Source organism: Pinus tabuliformis, chromosome 1_2, assembly GCF_031772625.1.
Source record: "Pinus tabuliformis cultivar Carrire ecotype Pingquan chromosome 1_2, CPIR1, whole genome shotgun sequence".
In the NCBI taxonomy this organism is placed as follows: domain Eukaryota; kingdom Viridiplantae; phylum Streptophyta; class Pinopsida; order Pinales; family Pinaceae; genus Pinus; species Pinus tabuliformis.
In genome coordinates, this window is record NC_142298.1 from 695,395,858 (window position 1) to 695,419,755 (window position 23,898).

At 38.4% G+C, this 23,898-nt stretch overlaps 1 long non-coding RNA gene across 1 annotated transcript; it reads left to right on the forward strand.

The window, feature by feature from the left end:
* The first annotated feature begins 8,681 nt into the window (after positions 1 to 8,681).
* On the forward strand, positions 8,682 to 9,659 carry LOC149207650 (uncharacterized). The gene is made up of 3 exons (XR_016252037.1): positions 8,682 to 9,027; positions 9,135 to 9,175; positions 9,332 to 9,659. It is a non-coding gene; the product is annotated as an uncharacterized LOC149207650 (long non-coding RNA).
* The last annotated feature ends 14,239 nt before the right edge of the window (positions 9,660 to 23,898 follow it).

Consider the following 23,898-nt stretch of genomic DNA (forward strand, 5'->3'; position numbering starts at 1 on the left):
ACTTTCCATCATTTTGATCTTGAGCCTATTGAAAAAAAGCTGTTAAAAAAAACAAAAGACTCTGCATGAATCGCCTATGGATTTTTTGCAACGCTTCCGTGTACTTCAAGTTAAAGCTTCAAAAAACTAGATGAAATTCCAATATATTTGGGACATATTTGAATATTTCCTTCACAAATAATTCTATCCCAAAAGGAAGTTGAAGTTAAAACCCCACTCAACGTACTTCAGTGATGGAGTTGCACAATCACAAGCGGACACAGTCATTGTCACAAGTGACTGTCCGCCTTCCCCTCATAAAAAAGATCCACCATCGCAAAGTGATGTGGGAGAACATGCACACATGTCTGTTCAACTGTCATGTCTGTTCAACTGTCACATCCTCCCATCATCACTACTCTCAATTTCTGCACAGATTTAGTTGGGAAGCCAATGGGTTGTCACATGCACTTGTTACCTCAACCTCCATCTCCATGTTCTGTAGATCCTCCAGATTGCACTATCTTGTGTTCTTCCATTCCAAACTCTACACCTCTTGTGAACGAGAATCAAGCCATCGACAGAGTTGGTGTTGCACAACCAACTTATGTTGTTATTTATTATGAGTATGACTAGGAACTTGAACATCAACATGCAACAAAGGATGAACTCCTTCTATCCGTGCCTCCTCTGGTTTTTCCTAACATCTTTGGTGATTTTGCTATCTCTGATATTCCTTGTATAAATCCATCCACAGTTGCACCTATTGTTGATCATTCGCAGAACACACCTAATGTTAGTACATCACTCGATAGCGGAGAGGATAAATTATTCATTGAAAATCCACTTGATTTTTCATCTTCTTTTTCCGGAAACACAGAGGGTGAACATTCTTTCTTCTCATATACCCCTCTGTTTGATTCATCAGATCATGGGGATGTCGATGAACTCATTGCTGAGGATGCCGATGTTGATTCTATGATTGTTGATATTTCAAAGCCACCTGTTTTTGATGATATATCTATCTATGATGTCGAAACCCCGCAGACTGTCGAGGCACTTCAGTCCGAGCTGATAGTTATGTCAGGCCCTCACTGTCTTGACGCTATTTTCACTTCCCATCAGGAAATTATTGAAACGCCCAAGGCTTCTCATCACTCATCTGTATGTATTGAAGATCAATCCAACACACAGATTTCACTTCCTCCACTCGAACCACATGATCCCATCACTGATTCATTGGAGGAATCTTACACAACAAGCACACTTGTAAGACGTAAGTTGTATATGTTTCTCATGTTTTCTTGCATGTCATAGTCAAGAGAGTGCATATTCTTAACATCTGCATGCAGTGTAGCACAACACCATGGTAAGTCCACAGAGTGCATGTCATGCACTTTCACCTTTTTCTTTTCTGTGGACACATTTAAACTCAGAGTGTGTTTGTCTTCATTGTTATATCTTTCATGTTTGCTAGTTCACTTGATTGTGCTCTTTGTGAACCATGCCTTCGCCAACATGGGTCAACCAATGCACCAATGGCTGCATTGGAAATATCACTTCACGTGATTAGACCCATGCACCGTTAGCTTATGATTAGGAGTAGTGTTTTCTTTTGTCTTGTTTGCTTGCATGCATGTTTTCTTTCTTTCTTTGTTGTTTGTTTTATTGCCTGCTTGCTTTGCTTTCACATTTTCTTTCTCTCTTTGCTTTTTTTTGTTTACTTGTTTACATTCATAGGTTAGTTTCACATGAAACCGTGCACAACTCTTGAAAAAAGCAGTGTAAAGTGCAAGAGGACTTGTGAAGCTATCAATAATTGATTATTTGTTGTCCTCTCTCTATTTGTAGAACTTGTTATCTCTAGTCAATGATACACCAATGGAAAAAATGTTCTGTTTGAAGTGAACCTTGGAGAAAACACAACACTTGCGCGCTAACTAGTACCACCTACTCTAGCCAGTTGTTTTGGGTTAACCCTTGTCAGCTCAATCAAGTAGAGTAAGGTGAGGGGGAGAACTTTAAAAAGTATGTCAGAGGTATATACAAAATACTTCTCTAAAGAAACAACCTCTTCTTCTCTCAGTAAGTTGGGATCCCTCTTCAACCTCTGAAATGAATAAGTGTTATGAACAATTCTTGAAAAAAAGAAAATGAAAAAAAATGAAAATGTGAAAATTTTGAAAAATGAATAAGGCCAAAGAAGAGAAAGGCTTCCTTGCGTAGAGAGGTGATGCAAGTAACTCTACCAGTGTACTGATTAGGCTTGCTGGAAAAGGAGTGATGTTTGTGTTCCTGTGGGACTCTGCCAGGGTACTGTCCAGGCCCACTGGCAGTGGAGAAACACTAGAGATGAAACTTAAACTCTGACTGTAATATTTCTTGTGTATCAATATACCCCTAATCCCCAATCAAAATAAGTGTGTTGATTTGACTTGGAATGCATGTTGGTCGATCAATAGCATGGTAGGTGCTACATATTTCAATCAATTTAGCGTGGAAAGCAAGATGATCTAAGAACTGAACAATACTTCCATAGGAGTTAGAATTTCTTTTCATGAAACAAGGTCCATTCATAGAGTTGGAGTTCTAATAGTGTGTCGCCGAGTGTTGTAGCAGCTACAAGCACCTTCCAATTTTTTTACTTAGCTTTGTTTTGGAGCTTCCCTAAAAACCATCCTTAGCAGCATGTCTTGCACTACCCAAGTACATATACTTCAATTAAGTTTCAGTGGCTTATCAACTTGTGTGTGATAGCTTGTTTACCTCCCACCCACAGGCTAACTTTTCAGAACTTGGTCAGTTTCTGGTTGTGATGTTCACTTGGAAAATTGCACAATTCTAGAGGGGAACCATCCTTCCCTCTGGAAATTGTGCAATCCATCTAAGCTACCTGCTGATCTCTAGAAATGCGCAGAACAGCCAGGCAACCTTCCCTCTAGACTGCGCAATACAACCCAACGATGGGGTTCCTCTAAAAAATTACGCAATTCTGACTAAAATTCAGGTCTTCAGTCCAAAAATTATGTAATGCATGAAGGAAAACTGGACTTTCTCCACATAGAAAATGGCCAAAATTCATTCCTTGGCTTGCAGACTATTGCATGTGCTCCCAGGTTAACTAGTTCCCTCCAAGAACTAACAATCTTGGTTTGCAAGCATGTGCTTATTTTTCCCGTAAAATAAAAAAGAAAAAAAATCATGCCTTGACTTTATGGATCCACTTTTAGCAGCTGGAGGTTACATGCAAAATCCGTTTTAGAAACCTCCTTCCAAGTGTTGCTTTTTCTTAGATTTGTGGCATGCGCGTCATAAACCTCGATCTTATGAAACTTATTTATTTGACACTTGAGAGCTTATTCTTCACATTGATCTGGGAGCTCTAACATCCCACATCGCATCTAGGAGCATTCGATACACTCAACTTAGCTTTTTCTAGGTAAGTTTGCTTTTCATGCCTTTTGCTGCTTTTCTGTCACTTTTTGTATTTCAGTTTGTGTGAGTGTTGTTTGCTTGGTTTTGTTGGATGCTTTTAGTCATTTTAATACATGTTAGCTTATAGAAGCACTATTTCAAGTTTTTCATTACATCTCCTTGTTGTGGCATGCTTGACACTGATTCTACACTGACGATTGCCGTTATGATGACTCGCTTCACACACATGCTTGTTTTCCCATTTTATGAATATTGCACTCACTGTTTGCATGCATGATCATTCAATCTTGTTTGCTCTCAACTTCACCATGCATTCAAAATTTTCATGTTTTCAGCTGCCCGTCGGCGGGTCTAGGCTGCCTTGGCCTGGACCTTGCCTTGCTCAGCTTGTAATGCAAATTTATGAGAGTGAAGGATCTGCCTTCCTCCTAGAAATTGCGCAAAGCTGGGCCAACACTATCCTCTAGGCTTTCTCTATGCAATTTTGAGAGGTAGTGCCTTGCTGGCCCTAGAAAGTGTGTAAATGCAATTTAATGGTTGCAGTGATCGTTGATTGAAACTGCACATTGCGTACTTTCAGTCCTCAGCAGGACAGGCTAGACTATGCATTGTGGAGTTTGAATACTCAGTCATCCCGATGACAGTCTAGACTTTGCTTTGCAGATTTTTGGTAGTCAGCCTGACAGTGAAAATTGCGCAATATCTCGAGTCAGCCACCCAGGTGTGTTGCGTGTCAGTCCTAAAGTTGCTTTGGTTTTAAATCAACATATTTCTTGTCATGAGTGTTGTTCTATCTCTAGATATCACAGGCGTTCTTCCATCTCTCAGCAGTACAGGTACAATGGCCTCAAGGGAGCAGGGTCAAAGGACACCGTCGAGAGTGCAACTAGAGATGCAATTGAGAAAGTGTCTATGAGCTTCCCTATCTATTAAGACACTAAGATGTTCGTAGACAAATATATCAAGATGAAATGGCAGGACATCAATGACACCTTTTGAGGCACATTTGAGGAAACTATGGAAGACCATAGGGTCTATGCCAACATTCACAAGACTAGATTGTACTGGATTGCATGTAGGTATCCTACGGTTCCATGCACCGACATGATCCACTGAATTGTCTAGCATATTGATCCAGAGACAATGGTGTTGAGTAGTGTCATTGGAACAAAAATTTCTACCTTCAGGGCAGAGGATTTTCAGGATATGTGTCACTTGCCATCGCCGATGATCACGATGGATACACCCTTCACTAGACCTGACAATAGTGCAATCTCAAGAGATATCTTGAAGAGCTGGGTGAAGGAGATGTCCAAGTTCAGGACAACACCCAGCCATGTTTACAAGACGAAGATACTGCGGAGCGCATATCATCTCTTGGCCATCTTTGCAATCCGCTTATATAGCCAAGAGAGCACAAATACCTTCCCGCAGAGTTGGGTGATTGTGTTGGATAAACTGGGAAGCGAAGGAAGACCTTGAGACTAGCCTGACATGTTGGCTCTCAGGTTGAAGGAATAGATAATAGAAGCCCAACATCCGCCCAAGGGCCAACAAGTGAAGATATACATGTCTGCTTACATACTGGATGCAGTATATGCCTGTCAGCAGTTCCCAAGCTTGGGTTTGACACAGACACCTTCAGAAACCTCTGTGTAAACTGATTGCAAGTGGTTCTCCGAATGCAGCTTCCGTGGAGTTATCATACACTTATCAAACCACTTCGTCACCCCAATGTACATGATCATATTTGAGCAAGATCCACCTTGCATGTCACAGGCATCAATGGAGGCATTTATTGACATAGCAGATTTGTATGCCTCACCCCTTGGCACCTTCATAAAGATGCACAACATAAAGAAGGCTCTACATGTTTTACCGAAGTTTTCCATGGACAAGCTCGTCATGCAAGAAGTGTTATATCACATCTTGACAAGGTTGTCAGCTAGACTGCATAGGAAGAAGAAGGTACCTTGGCCCGCTCTTCCTTTGCGATTGAGTTGTATGAGATACGAAATCTCAAGCATGCTGAGGTTGAGACGGAGGAATTCAAAAGATTCACCTTCGGCACCAAAAGTTTCAATCTATATGACCCACATATCTTAGTGAAGGACCACTATGTGAGGGTGAAAAATCCTTAGATCCATGGGGTGTGTCACTAGCCCGAGGAAGATCCATGAAGATACTGCTATCACTTATCAAGGCTCAATGAACTGGTCAACATAGCTATAGAGTGGTTATTAAAGAAAAAGGAAGCAGCATATTAGAGAGAAACATCATAAACAACAACAAAGGGTATCAGACCTGCGCATGACAAAGGCAAGAGAAAGGTTTTTGACAGCGCAGAGGAAGAGAAAAGATACAAGTTCAAAGTGGACCCACTTGTGTTGAGAGAAAATTTGGAGATTGAGGCTAAAAGGTGACAATGTGACATGAGGATCGTACAAAGGCAGAGGGAGAAGCTTAAGATGGAGGGAACAGAAAAGGAGTTGTAAGAGTTGAAGCAACAATTGAGGGAAGAATAGGAGTTGTGCATAAGAGAGAAGGAAGCACACTAGGGACAGGAATAACAGGAAGGTGCACCATGCACAGATTGATGAAACTGCACCCATACATGTTATAGGCTCATCCGAGCAATTGGCACAGAGCTGATAGGGCGAGGAGTCACAGGAGATGGACTTGGCTCAAGAGTTTGAACAAATGATAGAGAAAATGGACATAGATATGGTTCAACTAGAGTCAGATCAGGATACTGACCTCATGCCTTAGAACTAAGAGGTCACCCCATCATCTTCACCAGATCCTAAAGCAGAGCAAGTCCCAAGTGATAAAGGAGACATAGAAATCCTTGAAGACAATCAGAAGTGGAGATGCACAACATATCTTTCGATGAGTCAAAACACAGAGTTGTGTTGTCACGCAGAGTGCCTACTTCGAATGTCCATGTATCTCAAGCACAGTTTGAAGAATGAGTGATCATTTCTGATGTGCACAAGCATCTAACTGCATTGGTCGATGCTACCAAAGCATATGCCACTAGATTGAGTGTTGGATTCTTGATAACTGAGAATGAGCTTGTGATAAGGAGTTACAAGCGACCAAGCAGGGAGGAGAACCTGCTACAGCATCTGTGAGAGTGGAGATATGGAGAGCAATACTGGATGAAGTATCATCTCTTGAGATAATCATGCAGAAGTTGCATTCCAGATTCGTCACTATGCATAAGCCAGTTGTCCATCTCAATGGTTTGCAGTAGTGTTGTGCTAGGAGAGCACGCAGTTTGTAGATTTTCACACTGCTGTCGATCACATGCAAACATGGACAATTAGGTACAAATGAGAACCATTGCACTTTCCAAAGATGATGAAGCCAAAGGTGGTAGATTTGAAGGCACACATCAAGAGTCAGATCTAGAACTATGAGGAACTCCCACAACTCATCACCAATTTGCAGGCTTCACATGCATGGGTGTTCAGGAGCATGGATGTCATTATGTGCATGCATCTGGTCCCATTCATTGGCACACTCACCGAGGCAAATTCAAAGAACCAAGTCCGACTAGAGCTAGACATGTACTCTAATCAGTTGATACGTGTAGCCATCAACATAGACTTGGAGGTCAACGTAGAGACTATGCATCAATATGTTGCTGGTCCTATTGCACTCAAGACTATGATGCCCATGTTATCAGACGAGTTGGACAAATGTGCCAAATCAGTGTACCGAAATGCAACAGAGGCAAGAGTTCACTTTCAAAAGGATGTGACCATAGTGCATGTGGACACCATAATAGACTAGAACTACTCGCTTTTGATTTGATTCTTCTGGCACACCAGCCATATGGTGAAGTTAGATCTGCTTCCTTATAGTCACCGTGATGGGATTTTTGGAGAGTTTTCGGGAGTTTTTTTGTGTGTTTTGGATACTGGCTGCGTTATGGTAAACATTATAATTTCCCTATAGTTTGTTTTTTTGGTCACTGCATCATGTGGGCTTATGGAAAAAGAGATCATATAACTCCTACGTGGGGGAGCCTCTCTTTGCTGAGATCAGAAAACTCCGTGTGGTAGAGATTCCCTTTGGATAGATATTTGCCTCTTCAAGTTTGGGAATTTTATATACTTTATCTTCCTTTGAATTTGGAATTTTATTTCTTACTTTTTTCGTCTTTGAATAAAATTTACTTCGGAAAGATATATACCTTATCTTCTTCTGCATTTAAATCTGAAACAAAAAGTTACAAATTCTTAATCATTAAAGTCACTTATTTTTCTCATACAAAATATAAAAGTTTTTTCCTTTACAATAATAATGCAATGTAGGCTAACCATTTGGCATGTGGATTTAATTTCATCAAATATTTCAGTAACGAACACATTTTAAACTATTAGGAAGGATCGAGTCACATTATCAAATGTTGTATTTCTTTTATAACAAGTTTAAGAATTATTTCTATATGTAATTGTTCCATGCATACTTACACTAAAAATGTTCATTTCTATTATGCACTAGTATCAGATAGAATGTCAGTGACGTTAGAAGAATATCCAGACATGCATAAATCATATTGAATATATTTTTTTATGGATTTGAGTACTACGTCTGGTTTCTCTAGTCAAACGTGAGGGAGATTTAATGTATTTATTGAGATAGTAGTAGATAGGGGTGGGTTTTGTATTTCTTTCATTAAACTGTCTGTATTCACAGCACAACATACACTAACAATTTCACCTTATCAGATGTCTCCACAATTAGATTGAGTAAAGATTCGTATGAATTTTCGTGTCATGAAAAAGAAGAATGTTGTAATCAATTCAAATAAAAATATATTTAAGCAATTATTCTTATGTCTTAAATACTCCTTCAATCAGAACAATAACATTTAAAAATGCGATAAATAATTTATAAAATGTTTAATAATTATTTCTATCTGTAATTTTACCATGCACAGTTATATTAAAGACCTTTATTTTTATTGTGAAGCACAAAAGAATGTCCACAATGTTCAGAAAGTACTAATTTTTATAGGAATTGAATTTGTGCGTATGGTTGTTCACTTTTATATGTCGCTTGATGGAAAAATATTTACATATAATCTTTCTTTGTACTTACAATAATTTCCCCTAATTAATGGGCTTGTTAAAAAACTTATCTCTTATGAAAGACTATAGGTATGATTCCCAAAAATCTAACATGGTTGGTCTTGTGCTGGTACTGACCCAGTACAACAACACGTCACCACAGAGTTATGAAGAATTCTCCCAAATTCTTTGCTGGGTTAGTGTGCCAAGATCGAGATCGTCGATTTGGAAATGTGGTAATGGACGGTAGAGATCATTCTTCGGTAGCTGAGGTAGCTGCTTTCCCCTTCGGTCGGTTCTCTGCTTGCCATTTTCACACCTTCCCTCCACCGCTCTACAACTTTGATGTAGTTAGGGTTCATGGAAGATTCAAGGTGGAGAGACTATCCGAGAGGTAAGCTATCCAGTCCACCACTACGACTGGCCGCCATACATCTTCTCTCAAGTTTATTTGTTGGTAGCGGGGCTACCTTTTCTCTTCAGACACGATTCCTGCAACCCAATCATTTCTTTCTTAGCAATTATTCACCAGGTTCTTCTTTTCCTTCCTGCACTCATTAGATGTTTTCTCAATGTGACTTTCGTAAAACATCATAATACTCATCTGGTTGCTAATTGCATTGTTTGTTGAATTTGCAGGTTCTCTTCCTCCACAGATTATGACAATCTAACCCACCTAGGTGATGGGTTCTACCTGATTATTCAACATTTAAGTATTCCCAATCTTTTGTTTCCCTTTGATGTTTCTTTTTGTTGACCTAGGGATTAAATGTTTTGTTTACCAGTGGATTCATCTAACCCTTGCCCGTCCTCTTACTTCCATGTTTTCTTTGCAGCAACAGGGATGTCAACGCTCCTTCGGATTTATGGTGCTAGGTTCTGCCCAGGTTATTAGTTGGTTTAGAATAAAGGGTTTGCCCTACTAATTAATTTTGGGAATTTCTTTTATACAGTTCTCAGTAATAGACATGACTGCATATTATTCGTTTGGATAATGGCTCTGTTATTTTTTAAAGAGATAGCTCTGTCACATTCCCATGGAGGCTTCCCTTCTAGGTATTTTGCAAAATGGGGTTCCTACTACCAGGACCACTCAAACCCCTTACAGGTCGACTAAGTTCTTGGAGAAGAAATCTGGTTATTCGATTCGATTGTCAAAGTTTCTGCCCTTTTTAATTTACAAATGTCTCTCATTTTCTTACAACAACACTCCTTTGTTGGATTTATGAGTAAATTTACTTCCAGTGATGTCTCTATTTATTGTTAAATCACAGGACTATTTGTGTTTTCCATAGCTTTACATGCAAATAATGATTTTTAATTAATTTGGTACAATTAGTTTTCGTTCAAATGCACAATTTTTCATTTTTTTGTTCTATTTCCACCTAATTTGTCATTTGACCAAGACCTCCACAGTCTCTGCTAATATCTGTAATGCTTCTGGCTTAACTGGTTACCCAATAGCCTAGCAAGTATGGTGGGGGGAAACAGAGTTTCCAGACTCTGTTCGCCTCCCGAATTGCGGCTTAGTTTAGTGGACACCGACCCATGGTCTTGAGGAACCTTCTGTTGGTATCCTAAGATGGGGTCTTAACATGTGGGATCCATATTCAATTTGATTAAACACTTATGAAAGCACTGCTCCAGCATTACTGCTCCTTCGCCATTTATCTATATGCGTGAATTTTGATTTTGATTTTTGTAGACTATTGACTGTTCAAAAGGAATTGTATGCAATTTACTTATTGATCTTTTCAACATTCACTTGGGTTAGTATCAACTTGCATTTCTCTGGTTATTACACATGAAATTCATTATTTGTATATTAAGGAAATAGTCCTAGTTCTTGCATGGAATTTATGCTCCTTCCTTAGTGTTTTTTTTAATGAAAAAAAAGCTTACTTCTTATAATATATATTTCTAAACTTCTTTAAATGAATGGACATACTATTCTGACACACCACTACACAATTCTTTCCTGCTTAACTAATTTGTTTCTGATAGAAACATACAACACTGGATACTTCTATATATTCTTAACAAGAGATATGGACAACTATTTCTTTTCTTTTTATTTCTTTGTTTTGTTTTCAGTTAGACTCACCCGTCTATAACACAAAAACACAATAATACAGTAACGTAAATTTACAATAATGTAAATTGCATTAACTATACCAACCAGAACTAGAAGTCTCTCCTCCCAACCTTGAGACCGAAAGTGACGTCTAGTCTCCCCTCGAGCTTCCACTCGTCCAGAGAGTATAGGTTGAAATCCCAAGTCCTATAGTCTCCAAACCTCAAGACCCCCGATCCAGTTTAGAGTCCTAACTTGTAAGGATCTATCGAGGATTCCACTGACGCAAGTCCAACTCAGGAATCTCCTTAGAATAGTAGTACATTGGTCACCTTCAAAACATCCTGTGTCACGTCTACATATCCTTTCACTCTTCCCTCATTCCTTCGGCTCTCTCCCTCCTTTTCCAAACAAAAATAACAGAAAACCTTCCTTGGAACTACCCTTTTCTAGGGAGGGAAAGAGACTAGAGAGTTTTCTTTATTCAGTTAAGCATATATAAATTTTTCTTTTAATACTCAAGAACTTAACCAAGTCCGAGTCACTAAATTTATTTGGTCTTCCACTTAGACCGAAATTAGTTCCAAAGTTTGTAAAAAGTAAATAATGTCAAAGTTGAAACATAAATTCATGAACAATCTTATGGGTGTCACATCTTCCCCACCCCCCCTGAATGAAACACCATCCCAGGTGTTTATTTCAAAATATTTAACCATGTTTGGATATGCTCTACGCATAAATTATTTATCCTCCTAGGTAGCTTCGTCTGGGCTGAAGTGCTTCCATTGAACTTTAACCTGGGTGATAGCTCGCCTACATAGAATTTTTTCTCTCTATTCTATAATTTGCAGAGGTTCTACCAACAACTCTCTGTCTAGTTCGACCTACACCAAAAGATTTACGGTATTAATATAAATCACATCGGCAATGTTTTTATTTCACAATTTAATTCATTATATGATTTACCTGCATACCCTGCCAACTAATCACATGTTTAGGGTCGTAGACATATCTTTTTAATAACTAGACTTGGGACACATCATGAATCCTGATGTGGGTGGGTAAGGCTAGTAAGTAAGCTACTGGTCCTATCCGTTCTAGAATTTGGAAGGGCACACAATATGTGGGTACCAATTTAGTGCAACTGCCCCACCACAGTGTGCTTCTTGTAGGCTTAATTCGTAAATAGACATGGTCTCCCAATTAGAATTCTCGATAGGTTCTCTTCTTGTTTGCATAAATCTTTTTCCTGTCTTGGTCAGCCCTTAGGTTCTAACGCACCTTCTTAACTATCTGCTCCATTTCCGCGAGCATGTCGGGTCCTAAATACAACCTATCCTTGGGATTATTCCAATTGGTAGGCACTCTACATTTTCTCCCATATAATACCTCAAAGGGGCTTTCAAGAGATTCATGGTATCCATTATTATAAGAAAATTCAACTGAGTGGAGATACTCCTCCCACTTCATTGGTTGTTGCATTACGTACATCTTTAACATATCCTCCAAAACTTGATTCACCCGTTCAGTTTGTCCATTAGTTTGGGGGTGATATGTAGTGCTTTGAATTTGAGTCCCCAAGCCCATGAACAGAGCTTTCCAAAAAGGAGAGGTAAATTTCACATCCCCGTGTTTTGGAGAATTTGGTATCTGCGGATAAATACTAATTCCCTAGATAAGTAGCCATATCTAGTACAACAATTTAAAGTGTTTTAGTCTTTTCCTATAAGAAATATATAAGATGAGAAGATGAGAAGATCTACTTGTAGTTCCACTTTCCTCTCGTCTCCCTTGTATTGATCTCGTAGCTCCTTCCCGTACTTAATACGCTTGAGAAGTAACTGTAAACACAACATAAAACAAAGAATCGATCAAAGAAAAAGATATATTGGATATAAGTGAACGGAATCAGATACATTCACACATATAAGCATTATAAAACAATACAAACACAAGAGAGAAAGGTTAAAACACTTTATTGAATAGAAGAAGGAATTGCAACCATTTGTGTCTGATTGAAAGCCATTCCTTCATCTTGGATCCCATCCACATCACATCAAAAGCATGAGAAACTTGTAGCATTACAGTACTTGCTTCAAAGCCAAATATCATAGCAACATTATCTCCTTACAATTCAACATAATCTAGGCCCTGATCACTTAGATGAGTGGTCAATTTATAGGAAGATGAAGGAGGTTTTGTCACAAATGGTGGCATTGAATGGCCTTCCATACTTAGAATTAGTTCCATGGAGGAAGGGATGAGAGGATAGGATGCACCTTAACTCATTCCTCATCCATTTTCGAGCTCATAGGAGTTGATAAGTGAGGGAACCTTTTAGAAGACTCCAAAAGATAAGAATATTCCGCAAACCCTATGTGAATTTTGCTCAATCTTGCCCAACGCAGATGAAAGGAATCCTAAGTGCTCTGCAGAGCACCCTGGCATGGACTTAACAGCTCTGCAGAACACCCTTACATGGGCCTACCTACACTAGTCCCTCTAGAGGCCATTTCTCGATGTTTTCAAGTCATGAAACTATTTGGGAAGGAGGCATTCAAAGGGGTGACTTGTTTATGGCATGTAGCAGCTGAAATTAGGGTTTGATGAGCCCTGAAAGACCAATTTGGATGATGGGATTGATGTGCCCAAATGGATTTGTAACAGCTGCCCCCTAAAGCATGAAGTCGGAAAAATGCTAATGTCAAATGAAATGCTTTACGATGTGATGAGGAGGTATCAAAGTGGAATGTGACCTACATCAATTACAATACATATATCATTATTTTTTATTTTTACATGAATTGTTGAGGGAAGGCATACTGATGCTCAGCTTATAAACTTTCATTACATGAACATAAATAGTTGTCTACAGATATAGACCCATGATTGGAATGACTATCAATGTAAATCCATTGTACATATGATTTAGTACTCTTGATATCACAACTTGGATGGATGAAACTAGATCCGGGGTCTTCTATATCATTCAATCGTTAACTCAAATATGAGTCTAACCATGTGAATCTGTGATTTGAAGTCGAACATGGGAAGACACCATCTGATTACCAACCAATGATGTAAGCTGTTAACAGATGCGAGAAAAATCACCGATAATGATCATGATCCTAAAGGTAATGTAGTAAATTTTGCATGGTGTGAATGGATGATTTGATGTCGAACACCATACAAAGTCTTTCAATCGAAGGCCATTGATGTAAACCTATCGCCGGAAGCGAGAAACCTACCATTGATGTATGCAAGCCTCAAGGTACTGGAAGGGTGTTTCTAAGTCAACTTCTTGGATATTGAGCTGATGTCGACAAGAAGTGACTCGTCGTAGGAGGGACTTGATGTATCCCACATCAACGAGATGAAACGAGTGTAATGATTTTGGAGATGGAATTTGACTAGCGACACAAGGTTCAGGAATGACGGTCATGAAAATGAAGGTTTATGGTATTGCAAAGGATGAATTTTGACTAAATGACTTCTCTTGAACATGTCGGCGACACTGAAATGAATTGGTAGCATTGAACCAAAACAAAGTGATGGATGGTGTGACAGACCAATGGTATGATAACCATCAAGCTAATAACCCAACCCAAATAGTCACGGTGATGGAGTGAAAGTGTCATGTTCAAGAGCGACTTGCTACCATAAAGTGGTTTTCCCCTTTTTCCTATTTTCCCCAGTCATTGCTGACCAGTACCTCTTTATTTTTATCAAGCTTGAGGAGGATAACATATGCTTTTTGTATAATTCCACCCTTCAGGTGAATCCATCGCTATTTTATGTTTTAACGAGTGTAGCAACGGTGAAACTCAGTCTTGTCTAGATGGACAAGTTTGTCGATATTTGATGTTTTAACGAGTTTAACGACAAAGATAACTCGGTCCTTTTCATGTTTAGAGAGTTTGAAAAGGGACAAAAAGAAAACTCCACAAGTTTTTTTTTGTAAATTATTCTCTCAAGCCCAAAAAAGCATAAAATAATACAAGAGAGATATTATTTCCAATCCATTAACGAGCTGGAAAGGATAAGAACTCAACAATCTTTTCATGTTTAGAGAGTCTGAAAAGAGCTTAAAGAGGACTCCAAGGGGGTTCCTTTTTTGTTTTTAACAGAGCTGGGAAAAGAGAGTGTGCTCTGTGGTCAAAAGTACAATTTACAATCGAGCACGTCAAATTCTGTAAGTCAGTTGCAAAACCTACTCAAAACACCACAAAATGGATTAAAAATACCTGTTTCATAGGAAAAAATAGGTAAATACTAATGTTTACTCGATTGATGAACATGAAATGAACGTAAAACAAGTTGTTACCATGACATTTTCACCATTTGGAACTTACCATTCAGTTTTGTGCTCTGAGCTAGTTTTTTACCTCGAACTTCATCAACTAATTGCGAGAGATTCTGTGGACCATTTCTAGAGCCATTCGGACCAGGTAGGAGCTAAACCTCTCTTCTTTCTTTTCAGGTCATTCTTTTGTCATTTCATGCAAGTTTTAGGGTTTTTTGGGGCGCTTAGGGTTTCAATTTTTTGCCCTGGGATTAGCGCAAGATTTCACATCAAAAATTACACTGAAGAGCACCCAGATAGAAGGTTGCATGCTCTGCAGTGCACTATCTCTGTGCCTATGCTACGCTGGGTGAGTTTCCCAAGTTTGATTTAGCTGTTTGCTCCAAAATTTGTCCTATTTTTTGCATGGAAAGGATCCTAACTAAGCTTACGATTGTGTTTCAGGCTTTCATCAGATCAGAATGTCGATTACATGGTGAGAAAGACAGCATGAAGAACAAGACATGGTTGGCCTAAACAATCTAGGTACAGTTGAGGCCCTCAAAAAAGGTGGGTTACTCAAATACTTCAAGTTGTCTGGAATGAGGCAACAAATATAACTACTGTAGTTCCTTGTTCATGCATGGGATCTGACAGATCAGAATTTTCACATTAGGGACAAGATGATCCCTATTACCATTGATGATATTTACTTTCTTACCAGACTGTCGAGGAGAGGTGCCCCCATCTCACTTTCTGGATTTGCCCATGGAGGTGAAACGGTGAGAGATTATATTAGATAGTTTTGTAGTCCAGGTACATAACCTAACAAGGATGGGAAAATAAGCATCAGGGATGTAGGTGATTTGCCTCTGAGAGCGATCCTCTTCACAATAGCAAAATTGACTAGTAGTGTGACACTACATCTGGCAAATAGATCATATATGCAATATGCCCTGGAGTGACTAGAGCCAAAAGTTTTTAACTAGTGCGAGGCTGTGATTTTCTTGCTAAAAGAACAACTGATCAAGGTAAAAAGTGGTAAGATGAAGAATTTATGCTATGGTTTGATCTTAATCAGTTTAACCTTAGAGAGAATCCCATTGATGCAACCACAACATGTATCATTGGGTGTAGCTGGTCCTAGAGATCCACGTATGCAGAGGTGGGTCAAATTGATGGCTCGACATGCGGGTCAGTCAATAATCATTTTTTCCACTGCATTCTTCAGTTGGCTCGAGCAACAACACCTTATCATTGAGGAGCATCCATACTCAGGGATGGATTTCCATGGAGATCTAGATTTGATTCTACTAGTTGGAGCACAATGGGGTGCTATGGGTAAATTGTTTGACCAAAAGTGTTTTTTGATTTTTCAAGTTTCTACATGTTTTTTGTGTTTTTAATGTTTCCAAGACTAAACTAAAATCATTCTTATGCATGCATATGTGGGTACTGTTCAACCTGTGGGGCAACAACAGGTTGCAGGTGGGCTAGCGTGGAGAAACATTGGGAGAGAAGTTCTCTAGGACTTAGATTTGGCCGAGACCTTAGCAAAGTTGTAGGATCACATAGAGGGATTAACCCTTGGTATTCTAGATGTCCAGATCGAGGAGTTACCTATGAGGCTGCAACACCACACTATTTGTGTTCCTAGCCACTGGGCGAGGCTTTTGCGCATGATAGCATAGGCTGTGACCTGTTACCATGAGCACCACTAGATCTACTTAGGATGTTTTGCATGCATTTTGAATTTTTTGGGTCAGATGACCGAACATGTCTTGGACAATTTTTTTGTAAAAACTTTAAAACACCTATCTATTTTACTTTCAGAGTTTTCTATGGTTACATGCAATCCTATTCAACTGATGATGTGAATTGAAAATATTACTTTTACATGTGTCGCAAATGTCTATTTAACACATAATTCGCTAGAGAATCAATTAATGTGTTAAGATTTCTGGAAATATGTTGATATTGAATGTGTTCAAAATGTCTTTCCAAAATACGAATTCTAAGGAAGATATGAAAAATTGTTGGATTTCAGACAGTATAAATGTTTGCTAGTTGTAGTACAACGAGTTGTGAGTCCAGCCTAATGATGATTTAGCAAATGCCAAGTGAAATGGAATCAGAGAGTAGTTCAATCAACGTGCTATACTCAGCGATGTTGTTCGTCGATTGACCGATACAAATCCCTTGAAAACTCACTAACTCACCACTTGGAGCGAAAATAGCCCATGCTACAGAAGAAAAGTTCTGCATACTACGACTAGCACCATCGGCATAACCAACAAAAGGTTTTGAAGACTCCGACATCTGCAACAAATGCAAAACGGATTACTAACTAGATAAAAACTCTAAAAGACACACACACACACACATGCAATGAAAGCATATATACAATGAGTTTTACTACACTTAATCAAGCACAGTAATGTTTGAGGTACAACTCGTTTCGAGGTTGCGACAATGGAACCCCATCATAATCTACTAACTTATAGGCACATTTTGCCAGAACACGCTTGACAATATAAGGACCCATCCGCATTGGTTCGAATTTCCCTGCTCCAAGTTTATCAGCTTCCTGATCGTAAAGCAAGACCAGGTCTCCTTTCGAGAAGATATGAGGCTTGAAATTTCTATCATATTGCGCCTTGATTCATTTCATATGTGCTTCGTTAGCCAATGCAGAATTACGATGGGTTTCATCTAGATGGATTAATTCCAAGAAACACGCTTCTTCTTCAGAAGTGTCGGGTAATAGGTTAATCACGAGTTTGAAAGATGAAATTTCACATTGTATTGCTAAGATTGCTTCGAAACCATACACTAACTGAAAGGGTGTGAATCTAGTTGCATTTCTCACCTAGGTTCGATATGCCAACAAGGTAGAGTATAGGATTAAGTGCCAAATTCACTTATGAACCCATATCATTCTCTGCAACATCCACTTTAGGACTTTTTTGATGGCCTCAACTTGTCCATTTGTTTGCGGGTAATAAGGGGTAGAACTATCATGTGATAGTCCTAACTTAGCAGTCAACCCAGCCATCATGTGATTACGAAAATGCGACCCGTGATCTGTAACTATGGCTTGTGGTACACCAAACCGAGAAACCACATGGTTAAAAAAGGAAAGAGCAACCATTTTTCCACCGTTGTTCAATGTTGGCATCGACTTGGCCCATTTGGTAAAATAGTCAATGGCGACTATAATATACCCATGCCCCCCGGCCGAGGTGGGGTTACATGTCATGAAGTCAATGGCCCATTTGGCGAACGGTCTAACAACAATGACTTGATGCAATGGTGCACGTGGGAATCTGATTTTTCAGTCATATATTTGACATGCATGATAGCTTCTGACAACAATAATACAATCTTTGAATATAGTTGGCCAGAAGTAATTGGCATGGAGATTTCTCTATGCGGTTGCATATCTAGATAAGTGTCCACCATGGGCACATGAATGGCAATCATTCAATGCTTTCTCAGCTTCCTCATGTGCGAGGCACCTCTGTAAAATCATATCGATACCATGACGGTAAAGGGTGTCGTTAATGATAAGATAATCTTTGGCCCTGTATCGAATACGTCGCTGTTGCGAGTGAGAGGTATCCGGCCAGAAAGTTTGGGTCTAGAGATAGATCAATATATCTCCATATTTGGTTGATAAAAGGAGTAGGATAATTGTCCTCTGGACATGCCTGATTTACATCCCTATAATCGAGGCACATTCGAATTTCCCCTTGTTTCTTCATGACAAGAACAATGTTGGAAACCCTGTCAGTAAGAGGTACAAGGTAAATAAAACTAGCACGCAAAAGTTTTTCAACTTCTGCTTTAATTGTAGCGGCTTTCTTCAGATGAACAGGTCGAAGCCACTTTTGTACTGGCTTGACATCAGGGTACATTTTGATTTTGTGTTCAACAATACTAGAATCAGTGCTTGGCATCTCCTCGTAAGACCATGCAAATATATCTCTAAATTCATGAAAGAGAGTATGGTAACTATCGAGTTCTGATGGAGAACAAGATTTGCTGACATGAATATTTTCTACAACATTAGGCTTGGTCGAAATATTAATAGAAATCGTTTCTTCAATATTTGATAGGTTTCACTTAGATTCTACTGTGCACAATGGATAAGGCACTGGTCTACGAAACCAGAGATTTTGGGTTCGATCCCCACTGGAGTCGCCAATTTGTTTTGGAGAATTTGGTATCTACGGATAAATACTAATTCCCTAGATAAGTAGCCATATCTAGAACAACAATTTAAAGTGTTTTAGTATTTTCCTATAAGAAATAGATAAGATGAGAAGATGAGAAGACCTACTTGTAGTTCTGCTTTACTCTCGTCTCCCTTGTATCAATCCCGTCGCTCCTTCCCGTAATTAATACGCTTGAGAAGTACCTGTAAACACAATAGAAAACAAAGAATCGATAAAAGCAAAAGATCTATTGAATATAAGTGAATGGAATCAGATAAATTTCACACATATAAGCATTATAAAACAATACAAACATATGCGAAATGGTTCAAACACTTTATTGAATAGAAGAAGGAATTACAACCATTTGTGTCTGATTCAAAGCCATTCCTTCAGCGTGGATCCCATCCACATCACATCGAAAGAATGAAAATCTTGTAGAATTACAATACTTGCTTCAAAGCAAAATCTCATAGCAGCATTATCTCCTTACATTTCAACATAATCCAGCCCCTGATCACTTAGATGAGTGGTCAATTTATAGGAAGGTGAAGGAGGTTTTGTCATAAATGGTGGCATTGAATGGCCTTCCATACTTAGAATTAGTTCCATGGAGGAAAGGATGAGAGGATAGGATGCACCTTAACTCATTCCTCATCCATTTTTGAGCTCATGAGAGTTGATAAGTGAGGGAACCTTCTATATGACTCCAAAAGATAAGAATATTCCCCAAACCCTATGTGAATGTCACTCAATCTTGCCCAGCACAGGTGAAAGGAAGCTGAAGTCCTCTACAGAGCACCCTGGCATGGACTTAACTACTCTGCAGCACACCCTTACATGGGCCTACCTGTGCTGGTCCCTCTAGAGGCTATTTTTGGATGTCTTCAAGTCATGAAATTGTCTGGGAAGGAGGCATTCAGAGGGGTGACTTGTTTAGGGCATGTAGCAACTGAAATTAGGGTTTGATGAGCCCTAAAACACTGATATGGATGATGGGATTGATGTGCCCAAATGGATCTGTAACACCCTATTAGAGATCACCACTCGTGGTATACCATGAAGTCGAAATATCTCTTTTATAAAAATATCTACAATTTCAATTGTTTTATACATAGATTTCATAGGTATGAAGTGAGTTTTCTTACTTAGCTTGTCCACCATGACCATGATGGGGTCGTTCCATTTTTTGGTTTTGGGAAATCCTGTTATAAATTCCAATGTAATAGTATCCCATTTCTATTCCAGAATGGTGAGAGGTTGGAGCAACCCAACAGGGTGTTGGTGTTCTGCCTTAACTTGTTGGCATTCTAAGCATTTTTCCAAATAGTTGATGATGTCTCTTCTCATTATGGGCCAAAAGAAATTATTTTTAATTGCAGAAAATAGCTTTTGATATCTAGGGTGGGCAGCATACGGGCTCCTGTGAAACTCATTTAACATAAATTGTTTAACATAAATCTGGTTAGGAACATATATTCTACCCCTAAAGGTTAGAAATCCTTCACTATTTAAACCATAATCAGATTGTCTTCCTAATTTCCGTTCTTGATTAGCTTGCTTCCATAAAAACGTATATTCAGGGTCATCGTGGGAAGCTTCTTCCACATTTTCTAAGAATTTTGATTCCACCTGACTGTACTGGACTTCATATATACATTTTAATTTCCTACTCAACACATCATCCACTCGGTTCTCTTTTCCTCTAAGATGTTTAATATCGAAGTTGAATTCACTCAGGAAAGTAGTCCATATCACTTGAGAAGCATTCAGATGTAGTTGGGTAATTTTTTTTGTTAAATTACTATAATTAGTCATTAGAAAAAATTTATTACCCAACAAATAATGTTTCCATACCTTCAAGGCGTGCACTACAACGGTTAGTTCCAAATCATAAGTGGAGTAACGTTGCTCATGGTCCTTTAGTTTACGGGATTCGTAGGCTATGAATTTCTCATCTTGCATCAATACCCCCCGACACCTTCTGGTATGCATCCGTGCAAACAGTGAACTCTTTTTCTAGGTCTGCTACTTTTAAAACAAGAGCAGAAGTCAATAACTGTTTCATGCGTTCTGTTGTAGCATCCATTGTTATTTAAGTTTATTTTCAGTTTTATGACAAAATGAAAGAAAAATAAAAAATATGAAAGAAAAACCAAATATTATGTTATAAAGGAAATGCAGATATTTGAAAGAAATGGTTGTTTTTATATCATTAATGGCTTTTGAAAGCGATAAACCTGCGATAAGATCTGGGCCATTTGATCAACAGGCCACAGATCTGATGGTAGTCACTCGCTCAACTAGAACGAGGTTTATTTCAGAAATCGGACACGATGGTGTAATCTGTTGAAGTCAGGATCAATCAAAGCCATTCATCGAAAAGGACCAGATCTGATGGATATCGCGTCGAAAAGTAATCGGGTTTTATTTTTAAAATCGGATCTGACAAATATTTAACTGGTAATTTTATTTCTTATTAGGTCCATGGGGAAGTAAAAGGATCATTGAAAAAATGGACGCGATAAGGTTTATGAACTAGAGTTTTAATTCTTTTGAGTTCCGTGGTAACCGAAGGTTTGCCATATTTCGCGTAAATCAACAGATTTCTTTGTTTTAGCAAAATAACCAAAGTTAGAGATGAACGACTAAAATTCCAAAGGCAACAGTGATTGGTCGGGTTTCTTTGCGTTTTTGTCAATCATAACACTCCCGATACATATGTGGGCCCAAGTCCACACACAGAGTTTTGTCAAAATGAAGTTTTTTGTGTTAAAATAGTTTAACCATTATCAGAACATTTACAGAGAAACTTCATCAGCAGTCAAGCCACAAACCCAAACAATGAGAAACCGTCATCAGTTTTCTAATTTTTGTTACTTCTAGTTATTCTGTTTTCTTGTGATTGAGATGATTTTACCCTCCATTATAATATTCTGTAATAATTTTTACTTCAGATAGTTACGAGATGGTTAAGTAGTCTGACAGTTTTGGGGATTACCAACTGTCTCATAATGTATAAAAAGAGGAAAAATTACAGAGAAAGGGTTGGAATTTTGGAGAACTTGGAGACTAGGCCACTATATTCTTGATAAAATTGTTGATTAATGAAAGAATCAGAGGTTTTCCACACATTGTTTGGTATGATTTTGTGACTTCTGTGTTATGTGTCATCATATTTTTTCTTCCTTTAAGTATGGTAATGAAGTTGCAGGTCTTTATTTTCTTATGTAAATGAAGTTAAAATCCCTTGAAAGAGCACTCCTATTCTTTAAGTTTCTACCTCTGCAATTCTTCTAAGTTACAGATAGTAGTTTCTGTGTAAGACAACATACTATCTTTAACTTCTCCAAGTGTCACAGATAGTAGATTCTGTGTAAAACAACATATTGTCTCTCACTTCTCTTAGCATTCTTCATTCTATGTTCATATTCAACAATCAAATGGAATTATGAGACTTTCATGTCACCTAAGTATTGAGGGTTAAAAACAGGTCTTTCAGGTCCTTCATTTGAGAATACAACGTACAATTAAGTGACAAAAAAGTGACAATAATTATAAACATTAATGTCTTAAGCACAATTTCTACACAACCAGGAAACTGGTTTCTTAAGGGACAACATTAATTGGCGCCGTTGCCGGGGAGAGAAGACAAGAGTACTTTTCGTTGGGTTTTCAATATTTTCCTCTGGTTGTTCAGTGAGGAGGAAATATTTAGTTGTTTTGAACAAAAGCAATAACTATGGCTCCAAAGAGGCCCGAGACAAGGTCAGATACCTCACAGCAAAAAGTTCAAGCCATTTTAGATCTTGAGAGGCTAGTTTCCAAGAGGGTTGGAAGTCCAAAAACTCTAGTTACACCAAATCATACACTGTCTGCACCTGACAAAAGTTCATCACATATTTCATCCAAACATCCATATGACCAAGAGTCACCTTTTACATCATCTTCATTTCAAGAGCCCAACTGTCAAGAGTAGTCTTTAGAGTCTATTTCTTTTTTAGTATCTGCTATAGTTATTCAACCTGAACCTATAACTACATTACCACCTCTGCACACTCTATTTAATCCTCAGTCAGGTTCCACATCTGCTGGTAATTAGGGTTCACTAAATTCAGGAGCAAATATGGCAACACCTGCATTTTTAATGAATAGGTATGCACCTATTCAATTGTCACAATATGTTGAATCAAATGCCACAAGAATACTTGAATATTCTTCCTCGTTTCATAGGGGAGGATGAAAAAAAAACAGAGAATCATATATCAATATTTTGTAATTTCGTAGAAAACCTAAATGTTGAACAGTTGGATGTTTTTCTAAGAATTTTTGTCCGATCCTTGGATGGAGAAGCAAGGAAATGGTTTAAAGGGCTTCATAATAACTCTATTCCTACATGGGAAGAGATGGAGCGCTTGTTCACCCAGAGATGGGGAGAAAAAAGAGACCATGGGTATTCACTCACAGAGTTTAATGTTATTAAGAAAAAATTTGATGAAAGTGTTATTGAATTCATCAGAAGGTTTAATAAATTGTACAATAGTCTTCCAATGGAGATTAAGCCCCCTCCCACTGGTGCAAAAATAACTTTTGTAGGGGCTTTTGAGTCAGATTTTGGATTTACATTGAGAGAAAGAAGATCCATAACCCTTGATCAGATCCAAACTAATTCATTAGAAATAGAAGCAAATCTGGTGGCTGCAAGTAAAGCACCAGAGTCATAGCCTATCCAAGATATTAAGGGAAAAGCTAAAATATAATCCTCTCAAGATCAAACATTAGAGGATATGAATAATGTAATTAGAAATTTTCCTAATAAATTGATTAAAT